The sequence below is a fragment of the Heterodontus francisci genome, chromosome 2 (assembly GCF_036365525.1).
Source record: "Heterodontus francisci isolate sHetFra1 chromosome 2, sHetFra1.hap1, whole genome shotgun sequence".
NCBI lineage: Eukaryota > Metazoa > Chordata > Chondrichthyes > Heterodontiformes > Heterodontidae > Heterodontus > Heterodontus francisci.
This window is the reverse complement of record NC_090372.1, coordinates 162,456,612-162,467,829: the sequence shown is the minus strand read 5'-3', so window position 1 is coordinate 162,467,829 and position 11,218 is coordinate 162,456,612.

The window sequence follows — 11,218 nt, the reverse complement described above, 5'->3', positions numbered from 1 at the left end:
CATCTTGGGGGTCACCATTGACCAGAAACCTAACTGGACCAGCCATATAAATACTGTGGCTACAAGATGTTACAAGCTGGGAATCCTGCATCAATTAACTTAGCGCCTGACTCCCCAAAGCCTGTCCACCATTTACAAGGCACATGGCATGAATGTGATGGAATACTCTCCATTTGCCAGGATGGGTGCAGCTCCAACAACACTCAAGAAGCTCATCAGTATCCAAGACAGAGCAGCCCACATGACTGGCACTGCATCAATGACCTTAAACATTCAATCCCTCCACCAGTTAGTGCACAATGGCAGCAGTGTGCACCATCTACAGGATGCACTTCAGCAATTCAACAAGGCTCCTTTGGCAGCACCTTCAAAACCCATGCACTCTGCCACCTAGAAGAACAAGGGCAGCACCCTTGGACACCATGGGAACACCACCTTCCAGCATTTGGTCCATAGCCCTGCAGCTTACGACACTTGAGGTGCATATCCAGACTGCTTTTGAATGAGTTGAGGGTCTCTGTCTCAACTACCCTTTCAGGCAGTGAGCTCCAGACCATCACCACCCTCTGGGTGAAAACAAATTTCCTCATCTCCCGTCTAATTTTTCTACCAATCACTTTAAATCTAAGCCTCCTTGTCACTGACCTCTCTGCTAAGGTGAATAGACCCTTCACCTCCACTCAAAATTTTGTACATTTCAATCAGATCTGCCCTTAGCCTTCTCTGTTCCAAGGAAAACAACCCCAGTCTATCCAATCTTTCCTCATAGCTGTACTTTTCCAGTCCTGGCAACATCCTTGTAAATCTCCTCTGTATCCTCTCCAGTGCAACTTCATCCTTTCTGTAATGAGGTGACCAGAACTGCACACAGTTGTAGCCGAACCAATGAGTTATACAGTTCCAGCATAACCTCCCTGCTCTTGTATTCTATATCTTGGCTAATAAAGGAAAGGATTCCATATGCCTTCTTAACCACCTTATCGACCTGTCCTACTACCTTCAGGGATCTGTGGCCATTCACTCCGAGGTCCCTTACTTCCTCTACACTTCTCAGTATTTCCCCATTAATCGTGTATTTCTTTGCCTTGTTTGACCTCCACAAATGCATCACCTCACACTTCTCCTAGCTGAATTCCATTTGCCACTTTTCTGCCCATCTGACCAGACCAACAACATCTTTCTGCAGCCTACAGCTATCCTCCTCGCTATCTACCTCATGGCCAATCTTTGTGTCATCCGCAAACTTCTTGATCATGCCCCCTACATTTACGTCCAAATCCTTAACATACACCACAAAAAGCAGGGGACCCAGTACCGAGCCCTGCAGAATGCCACTGGAAACAGCCCTGCAGTCGCTAAAACAGCCATCAACAATTACCCTTTGTTTCCTGCCACTGAGCCAATTTTGTATCCACCTTGCTACATTTCCTTGGATCCCACGGGATTTTATTTTTTTAACCAGTCTGCCTTGTGTGACCTTGTCAAAAGCCTTGCTAAAATCCATGCAGACCACATCAATTGCACAACTCTCATCTATCTTCCTTGTTACTTCTTTAAAAAATTCAATCAAATTGTTCAAACAAGATCTTCCCTTAACAAATCCATGCTGACTATCCTTGATTAACCTGTGCCTTTCTAAGTGACAGTTTATCCTGTCTCTTAGGATAGATTCCAATAATTTTCCCACCACTGAGGTTAGACTGACTGGCCTGTAATTATTCGGTCTATCCTCCACTCCGTTTTTAAACAGAGGTACAACGTTAGCAATTCTCCAATCCTCTGGCACCACACCTGTATCCAGTGAGGACTGGAAAATGATGGTCAAACCCTCTTCTATTTCCTCTCTTGCTTCTCTTGACAGCTTAGGATACTTTTCATCTAGCCCTGGTGATTTATCAACTTTCAAGGATGCTAATCCCATGAATACTTTCTCTCTCCCTATGTTTATCACATCCAATACTTCACACTCTTCCTCCTTAACTACAATATCTGAATTGTCCCCCTCTTTTGTGAAGACAGACGCAAAGTATTCGTCAAAAACCATACCAATATCTTCCTCTCCAATACATAGGTTACCTTTTTGGTCTTTTATGGGCCCTACTCGCTCCTTAGTTATCCCCTTACTCTTTATGTATTGATAAAACATCTTTGGGTTCACCTTGATTTTGCTTGCCAATATTCTTTCATGCCCTCTCTTTGCTTTCCTAATTTCCTTTTTGATTTCACCTCTCCACTTTCCATACTGCTCTCAGATTTCTGTTGTATTGAGTTCTCGGTGTCAGACATAAGCTTTCCTTTTCTGTCTTATCTTACCCTGTAGGCTCCTTGACATCCATGATCGTCTAGATTTGGCTGCCTCACCCTTTTTCTTTGTGGGAACATGTTTACCCTTAACCCTTGAATCTCCCCTTTGAATGCCTCCCATTGTTCTGACACTGATTTACCTTCAAGTAGCTATTTCCAGACCACTTCACTAAATCACTCCTCAGTTTACTAAAATTGGCCTTGCCCCAATTGAGAACTCTGACTCCTGCTCTATCCTTGTCCCTTTCCATAACTATGATAAAACTGACTGAATTATGATCACTACCACCAAAATGCTCTCCCACTGCCACTCTTTCCACCTGCCCATCTTCATTTCCTAAAACTAAGTCTAAAACTGTGCCCTCTCTTGTTGGACTTGCTGCATTTGGGCAAAAAGTTCTCCTGAATGCACCTCAGTAATTCTGCTCCCTCAATTCCTTTCACACGAAAACCATCCCAATTAATATTGGGGTAATTAAAATCCCCTATTACTGCTCTATTGTTCTCACGTACATATCTGCTCTTCTATCTCCCTCTGACTGTTTTTGGGTCTATAGTACACTCCCAACAGTATGATTACCCCTTTTTGTTCCTTAGCTCAATCTATATGGCCTCATTTGATGAACTTTCCAACATATCATCCCTCCTCACAGCTGTAATCGTTTCCTTGACCAAAATTGCCACTCTCCGTCCTTTCTTATCCCCCTTCCTATTGCGTCTGAAAACCCTGCATCTGATCACCATGATAGAAAAGAGACACTGTGGAACTGGAGGCAATGTAGAATAAAGCCAAAAGTCTGATCCATGGCATCAAATGTATGATTAATGAAGAAACACATGAACAGATGGGCTGTTTATCCTTGAAAAGCGATGTCTGAGAGCTGCCCTCAGAGAGGTTTATAAGATCGTACAAGATATTGTAATGTAAATCCAGAGAATGACTTAAAACTACATTGTAAGAAGAAGAAAAGAACAAAAGTTCAAATTAAAAGGAAAATTTAGGATTGATATCAGGAAGTTCATCTTCATGGTTTATTTATCTATAAGTGTGAATGGAGATAATATTTAATCTTCTGTGCTACACATAGTCTCAAGCAAATGCATTTGAGATCTTCCAGACCACAGCATTCCAACCAAGACTTCCATATTTAATCATATATTTACAGGTTCTATGCAAACCCATAGATCGCAGATTTGGAGTTGTACAGAAGGTACCATTCCACTAAGAAAACATGATATAATCAAATTGACTTTCCTAACCTCAAATCACAAAGTTTGTTCAAAGGTTTAATATGTTGGGCAACTCAAGAAATGGTGCCTAAAAATCTTAAAATCATAGCAAATCATGATAATACATGGAATTGACTACTATAGAGTAGTGTAGGGAAAAAAAAGAATCATTTATAAAATAATTGAGGCACTTTCGGGTATTTCCAGTTGAATTACTTGGATGAGTTGAAGGCCTTTCTCATCCACTATTACCCTCTGATCCGATCACCTTATGAAGAAATCTGGCCATAATAAGGAGTTATAAGGTTAAAAGAGTTATTTTCCTATGAATTAGGGATTAAAAAAATAAAAACAGGATTGATCTGCCTGGAAGGTTTAAAAAAAGGTTTCATAAGCATGTCCTTGTAGTCAAGAACCCTTTTTTTAATTCTTCCATGGGATGTGGGTGTCACTGGCAAGGCCTGCATTTGTTGCCCATTTCTAATTGCCCTTGACAATTGAGTGGCTTGATAGGCCATTTCAGGGCTGTGGGTCTGGAGTCACATGTACGCCAGACCAGGTAAGGATGGCAGATTTCCATCCCAAAAGAATATTAGTGAACCAGATAGGTTGTTATAACAATTAAGAATAATTTCATGACGCCATTACTGAGACTAGCAATTCCAGATTTGCATTAATTAAATTTAAATTCTACCATCTGCCATGGTGGGATCTGAGGCTGTGTTCCCTGGGACTGAGCCTAAGCCTCTAGATTACGAGTTTAGTGACATTACCACTATGCCAGCATCTCCCCTAACACCCCGTGGTCAAGGATGCAGCATAAATGGCAGATTCTGAAAAACAGGAACTCTTTTCTGAATAAACATATTTACTTCAGAAAAGTGCTGATAATGCAAGTCTTAGAAATAATCATTGACACTTACCAGAACCTGACAATGGACGGCATTATTTTCTATGGACATAGTTAAATTACCTGTCAAATTAATATAGGAAACTGAGTTATAATCTTAAAACACTATTGCAATAGTGGATGAGAAAGACCTTATAGGAAGTGCATCATTAAGGGAAACATTCACTATCTTGTCAATTTCAGAGGTATTGACCAACATCTCTGCTCACAGCTTCCTGCTGGCTCAGCCTTTTCTTAGAAATTAAATAATGTGGATTTCAATTAGATATTGACAGTTATACAGCCTTATTTGGGAAATAGAAGGGGGCAAACCTACTTACAAGAGATGTCGCACCCCATATGAAAAAAAACCTAGTTACACAGCTTAGAAATGGTATAAATATTGGAACCACACAGTGGCTCTTTAGAATTGTTGGATTCATTCCAGTCTTTCTCATGGTAAAGGTACGAGCTACCTGGTGCAGTAATGATAGTTCTCCCCTTAATTGGGATAGAGGTATCTCGCTAAACTCTGCAGCTTTCTACTCGGGGATTTAAGTAAATGATACTTTAAATATTGATGAATATTTAAAATATTACACTATAACAATATTTAGACTTAAAACTTGGATTCTCTACTGGGAATAAGATTATACTTTATTTTCTTGTTGTGATTGTTCTACCCATCAAAGTGTGAACTGTATGCTTTTATATAATTTAAAAAATATATTGTCTCATATAGCCTTTTGTATCTCAACTCAAGAACCCATCTCTGTACACTCTTTAATGGAGAGATACATTATTGAGAAGAGATACCTGGACTCTTATTTATAATCTGGCTAAAACTTGTTAAAATGTCTACCTAGAAGACAGTACCATCCTCCGCTGGTTCCTTTCATTTGGGGAGAGTTACATCAGTTTTGCAGACCCATTAAGTGAGATTTGTCTCTCTCAACCTTAAGTGAGAGTGATCATCTGGGGAGTATGCCTGATCTGGGATGGTCCCAATAAAAGGCTAGTATTATAATCCACTTCAACCTGTGGCAGTCCTTTGCTAATTATTTCTCTATTCTCTTACAGTTTAGGCAGCAGATGTGCCTCTCTGATGTTGGACTTCCTAGCTGTCTGGTGCTGAATACCTGAACCTAATAATCTAGTGGAATAAACGCAATCTGGCCATAAAAAGCTTTATTACGAACATAGGAACAGGAGTAGACAATTTAGCCCCTCGAGCCTGTTCCATCATTCAATGAGATCATGGCTGATCTGCAACCTAACTCCAGATACCTAGCTTTGCCCCACATCTTTGGCTAACAAAAATCTATCAATCTCAATTTTAAAATTAACAATTTGTCTAGCATCAATTGTCATTTGCGGAAGGGAGTTCCAAAATTCTACCACCCTTTGTTTATAGAGTGTTTCCTAATTTCACTCCTGAAAAGTCTGCCTCTAATTTTTAGACTATGCCCCTTAGTCCTAGACTCCTCAACTCGTGGAATGAGTTTCTCCAAATATATATGTTCACCTTAATATCTTGAAAACTTCAATCAAATCACCCCTTAACCTTCTACATTCCAGGCAATATAATCCTAGTTTGTTTAATCTCTTCTCATGGCTTAACCCTTGGAGTCCAGCTATTATTTTAGTAAATCTACGTTGCTTCCCTTCCAAGGCCAATATATCCTTCCTAATGTGTGATGCCCATAACATGCTCACAGTACACCAGGTGTAGTCTAACCAGCACTTTGTATAGCTGAAACATGACATCTATCCCTTGGTATTCTATTACTATATATATAAAGGCCAGTATGCCATTTTTGAATATTTTCTATACATGGTCATGACATTTTAATGATCTGTGCAATCGAACCCCCAAGTCTCTTTGGATTCATTGTTTCTAGCTTTTCACCATTTATAAAGTACCTGTTCAATCCGTTTTAGGTCCAATGTGGATGACCTCACATTTGCCTACATTGAAATCCATTTGCCACAGTTTTGCCCATTCACTTAATCTATCAATATTACTTTGTATTTTACACTTCCAACTATACTGCTTACAATACTGCTTATGATCAATCTTGGATACGGTTAATAAATTGGCTGAAGAGTAGAGAACAATATGTACTTATTAGATGAGGTACTCCTGGGAGGGAGCGAGGCGTGGTGGTGGGAAGAGTTACTCAGTGAATTGCACCAGGGATTGGTGTTAGGATTATTACTGTTTATAATGTATATCAGTGATTTAACATACTGGTTAAATTTTCAGATAAGCCCAAATTAGGAGGTGTAATGGAATTGGAGGATGAAGCTCAGAAATAGCAGAACAACATTTCCAATTATAGGAGATTTTTATTATTCATTCATTGGATGTGGGCTTCACTGGCCAGGCCAGCATTTATTGCCCATCGCTAATTGCCCTCGAGAAGGTAGTGGTGAGCTGCCTTCTTGAACCGCTGCAGTCCATGTGGGGTAGGTACACCCACAGTGCTGTTAGGAAGGGAGTTCCAGGATTTTGATCCAGTGACAGTGAAGGAACGGCGATATAGTTCCAAGTCAGGATGATGTGTGACTTGGAAGGGAACTTGCAGGTGGTGGTGTTCCCATGCATTTGCTGCCCTTGTCCTTCTATTTGGTAGAGGTCGTGGGTTTGGAGGGTGCTGTCTAAGGAGCCTTGGTGCATTGCTGCAGTGCATCAGGTAGATAGTACACACTGCTCCCACTGTGCATCGGTGGTGGAGGGAGTGAATGTTTGTAGATGGGGTGCCAATCAAGCGGGCTGCTTTGTCCTGGATGGTGTCGAGCTTCTTCAGTGTTGTTAGAGCTGCACCCATCCAGGCAAGTGGAGAGTATTCCATCACACTCCTGACTTGTGCCTTGTAGATGGTGGACAGGCTTTGGGGAGTCAGGAGGTGAGTTACTCGCCACAGGATTCCTAGCCACTGACCTGCTCTTGTAGCCACGGTATTTATATGGCTACTCCAGTTCAGTTTCTGGTCAATGGTAGCCGCTAGGATGTTGATAGTGGGGGATTCAGCGATAGTAATGCCATTGAATGTCAAGGGGAGATGGTTAGATTCTCTCTTGTTGGAGATGGTCATTACCTGGTACTTGTGTGGCATGAATGTTACTTGCCACTTATCAGTCCAAGCCTGGATATTGTCCAGGTCTTGCTGCATTTCTACACGGACTGCTTCAGTATCTGAGGAGTCACGAATGGTGCTGAACATTGTGCAATCATCAGTGAACATCCCCTCTTCTGACTGAAGGAAGGTAATTGATGAAGCAGCTGAAGATGGTTGGGCCTAGGTCACTACCCTGCGGAACTCCTGCAGTGATGTCCTGGAGCTCAGATGATTGACCTCCAACAACCACAACCATCTTCCTTTGTGCTTAGGTATGACTCCAGCCAGTGGAGGGTTTTCCCCCTGATTCCCATTGACCTCAGTTTTGCTGGGGCTCCTTGAAGCCATATTCGGTCAAATGCTGCCTTGATGTCAAGGGCAGTCACTCTCACCTCACCTCTTGAGTTCAGCTCTTTTGTCCATGTTTGAACCAAGGCTGTAATGAGGTCAGGCCCTGGTGGAACCCAAACTGAGCGTCATTGAGCAGGTTATTGCTAAGCAAGTGCCGCTTGATGGCACTGTTGATGACATCTTCCATCACTTTACTGATGATTGAGAGTAAACTGTTGGGGCGGTAATTGGCTGGGTTGGACTTGTCCTGCTTTTTGTGTACAGGACATACCTGGACAATTTTCCAGCTCCTGGGACAGCTCTCCCAACTTTGGCACAAGCCCCCAGATGTTTTTTTTTCCTTAGAAATACAGCACTGAAACAGACCCTTCGGCCCACTGAGTCTGTGCCAACCAACAACTACCCATTTATACTAATCCTACATTAATCCCATATTCCATACCACATCCCCACCATTCTCCTACCACCTACCTACACTAGGGGCAATTTACAATGGCCAATTTACCTATCAACCTGCAAGTCTTTGGCCCTAGGAGGAAACCGGGGCACCCGACGGAAACCCACGCAGTCACAGGGAGAACTTGCAAACTCCACACAGACAGCACCCAGAACTGAACCCGGGTCGCTGGAGCTGTGAGGCTGCAGTGCTAACCATTGCGCCACTGTGCCGCCCGTTAGTAAGGAGGACTTTGCAGGGTCAACAGGTCTGGGTTTGCCGTTGTCGTTTCCGGTGCCTAGGTCGATGCCAGATGGTCCGTCCGGTTTAATTCCTTTTTATTGACTTCGTAGCGGTTAGAATTCAACTAAGCGGCTTGCCAGCATGTAAGAGTCAACCACATTGCTGTGGGTCTGGAGTTACATATAGGCCAGACCAGGTAAGGACAGCAGATTTCCTTCCCTAAAGGACATTAGTGAACCAGATGGGTTTTTACAACAGTCGACAATGGTTTCATGGCCATCATTAGACTAGCTTTTTAATTCCAGATTTATTAATTGAATTCAAATTCCACCTTCTGCTGTGGTGGGATTTGAACCCATGTCCCCAGAGCAATACCCTGGGTCTCTGGGCTACTAATCCAGTAACAATACCACTACGCCACTGCCTCCCCCAAATGAAATTATATGCAGAAAAATTTCCAAGTACTGCACATAGGAAGGAAAATGAAAAATATACTTACTCCATGAATGATGTTGAAATCAGATGTAATTGAAAAATACCAGGGTATCTTAGTAGATTGATGCTCAACATGTCCAACTAATACAGAACAGCAATAAACAGAGCCAATGGAACAATGAACTACAAAAACAAAACAATCCAATGCAAGTCAGAAGATGTCATGATCAAGCTGTACAGTTCTTAGGTCGTAGTATACCTGAATGTTATATACAGTTCTGGCCAACAAGCCACAAGAGAGTAACTGAAGTATTGGAAACAATGCAAAGGGCAGCCACAAGACTGATCCCTAATCGTAGAGGTTTGAGTCATAAGGAAAGATTAGAGAAATTTCCAAAATGGAATGAAAACTAAATTCTGTAGTTTATGTGCCACCAATCAGATTGACAATAGCTAGAATATTGACTCTTCAGGGTAATGTCTAACATTTGTCCTTTCAATGTGAGGTATGTAAGTATGTCCTAGAATAGAGAGTATACACTGGGATAGATATAACTATATTGGTGGATCAGCATAATTGGATTTTAAGAAGATGAATGATGCTTTTGATGAACTATCTCTGAAGCAACTTAATAGATTGAATTCTGCATTGGCATACCAGTCATTGCACTATGAATATGAAGGTATAATATTGATACTTTTTGAAATAAGGCCCATAACCTAATGCCAGCTCCTAATTAAACTTCTGTCTTCATACGACCAGATAGTTTGTGGCCACGGTCTTTACAATTCTATTTTGGAATGCCCAATATTTTATACTTTTGAAAAATCAAAGCCAATCTTACACCACCATTTGTTCAAATCGGTTTATGTAGCTGTGCTTTTTTTTCGTTTGTTCATGGGATATGAGCATCGCTGCCAAGTCCAGCATTTATTATCTATCTATCTATCCCTAACTGCCCTTGAGAAAGAAGAATGAATATGACTTTCATAAATTAGACTGTCAAGGATCCTTTTACACTCTTGGTGGACATGCTGAAAAATTACTTTGCATCAGTATTTACAGAAGAGGAAGAGGTCAGCATGCCAGACATCCCAAGGAAACTATTATTGAATCATGCACAGGGACCCAACAAATTAACACAATAACAGTAATGGATAAGTTAATGGCACTAAAGAGCAACACATTCCCAGTACCAGATGATTTCCATCCCAGAGTTTTAAGAGAAGTAGGTGGGAACATTGTAGATGCCCTAACTATAATCTTTTTAAGTTCTTTCAATTTGGGAACCATTCCTTTAGATTGGAACATTGCACATGTCACACTGTTACTTAAGATATGTGAGAGAGGGAAACCAGAGAGAGGGAGACCAATTAGCCTAACATCTGTTGTCAGGAAATTGCTACAGTCTACAATTAAAGATAGGGTGACTGAATACCTTGAAAATTTCCAGCTGATCAGAGATAGCCAGTATGGATTTGTAAACGGCAGGTCATCCTGAAAATCTGATCCACAGGTTGGATTTTATAAGCTCACCGCCTCCCCAATCACACGGAGAGGGCGGGCTGTCCATCTCCAGCAATGACAGCAGCTGCCTGTGTATGGGCACTGACGCCATTTTTAAAGGGCTGTCAGCGCTACTGGTTTATTTAAATATTTAAAGATAGAATGAATTAAATTAAGTAAAAACATTTCTTTTACCCCTCTCCCACCCCTCAATAACAATTCAATTAATTATTTACCCTTCCCCCCAAAAAACCTACCTTTACCATCTGACCTTCCCCCACAAAACTGCTTAAACTTTAAACTACAAGCCTTCCCACCATCCCCTACACCCATGATGCTAATTTGACCCATCCCCCCCTTCCTCCCAATCTGATAAACATACCTCCTCCCACCTCCCCACCAACGTTAGGCCTTGTTTCCCTGGACGGTGATCCAAAGGCATGGGAATGCTGGCCGCCGGGCCGAAGATCACAGCAGGACATCAGGAGACGATGTGATTTTATTTAAATTAATTATTTTAATTGACTTAAATATTCAAATTGTGGTCCTGTCGTTCAGCAGTGCGGAGGCAGCCACAGTGCCTCACCACCTCCGGGAGGATCGGGCCAGGGCCTGCCAGCATCGAGGTCCATGGCGGGCCTCATCCGGGGCCATCTTCAGGCTCCCCTCCACCACGGATCCTGCTGTCAAGGGCTCCTTAA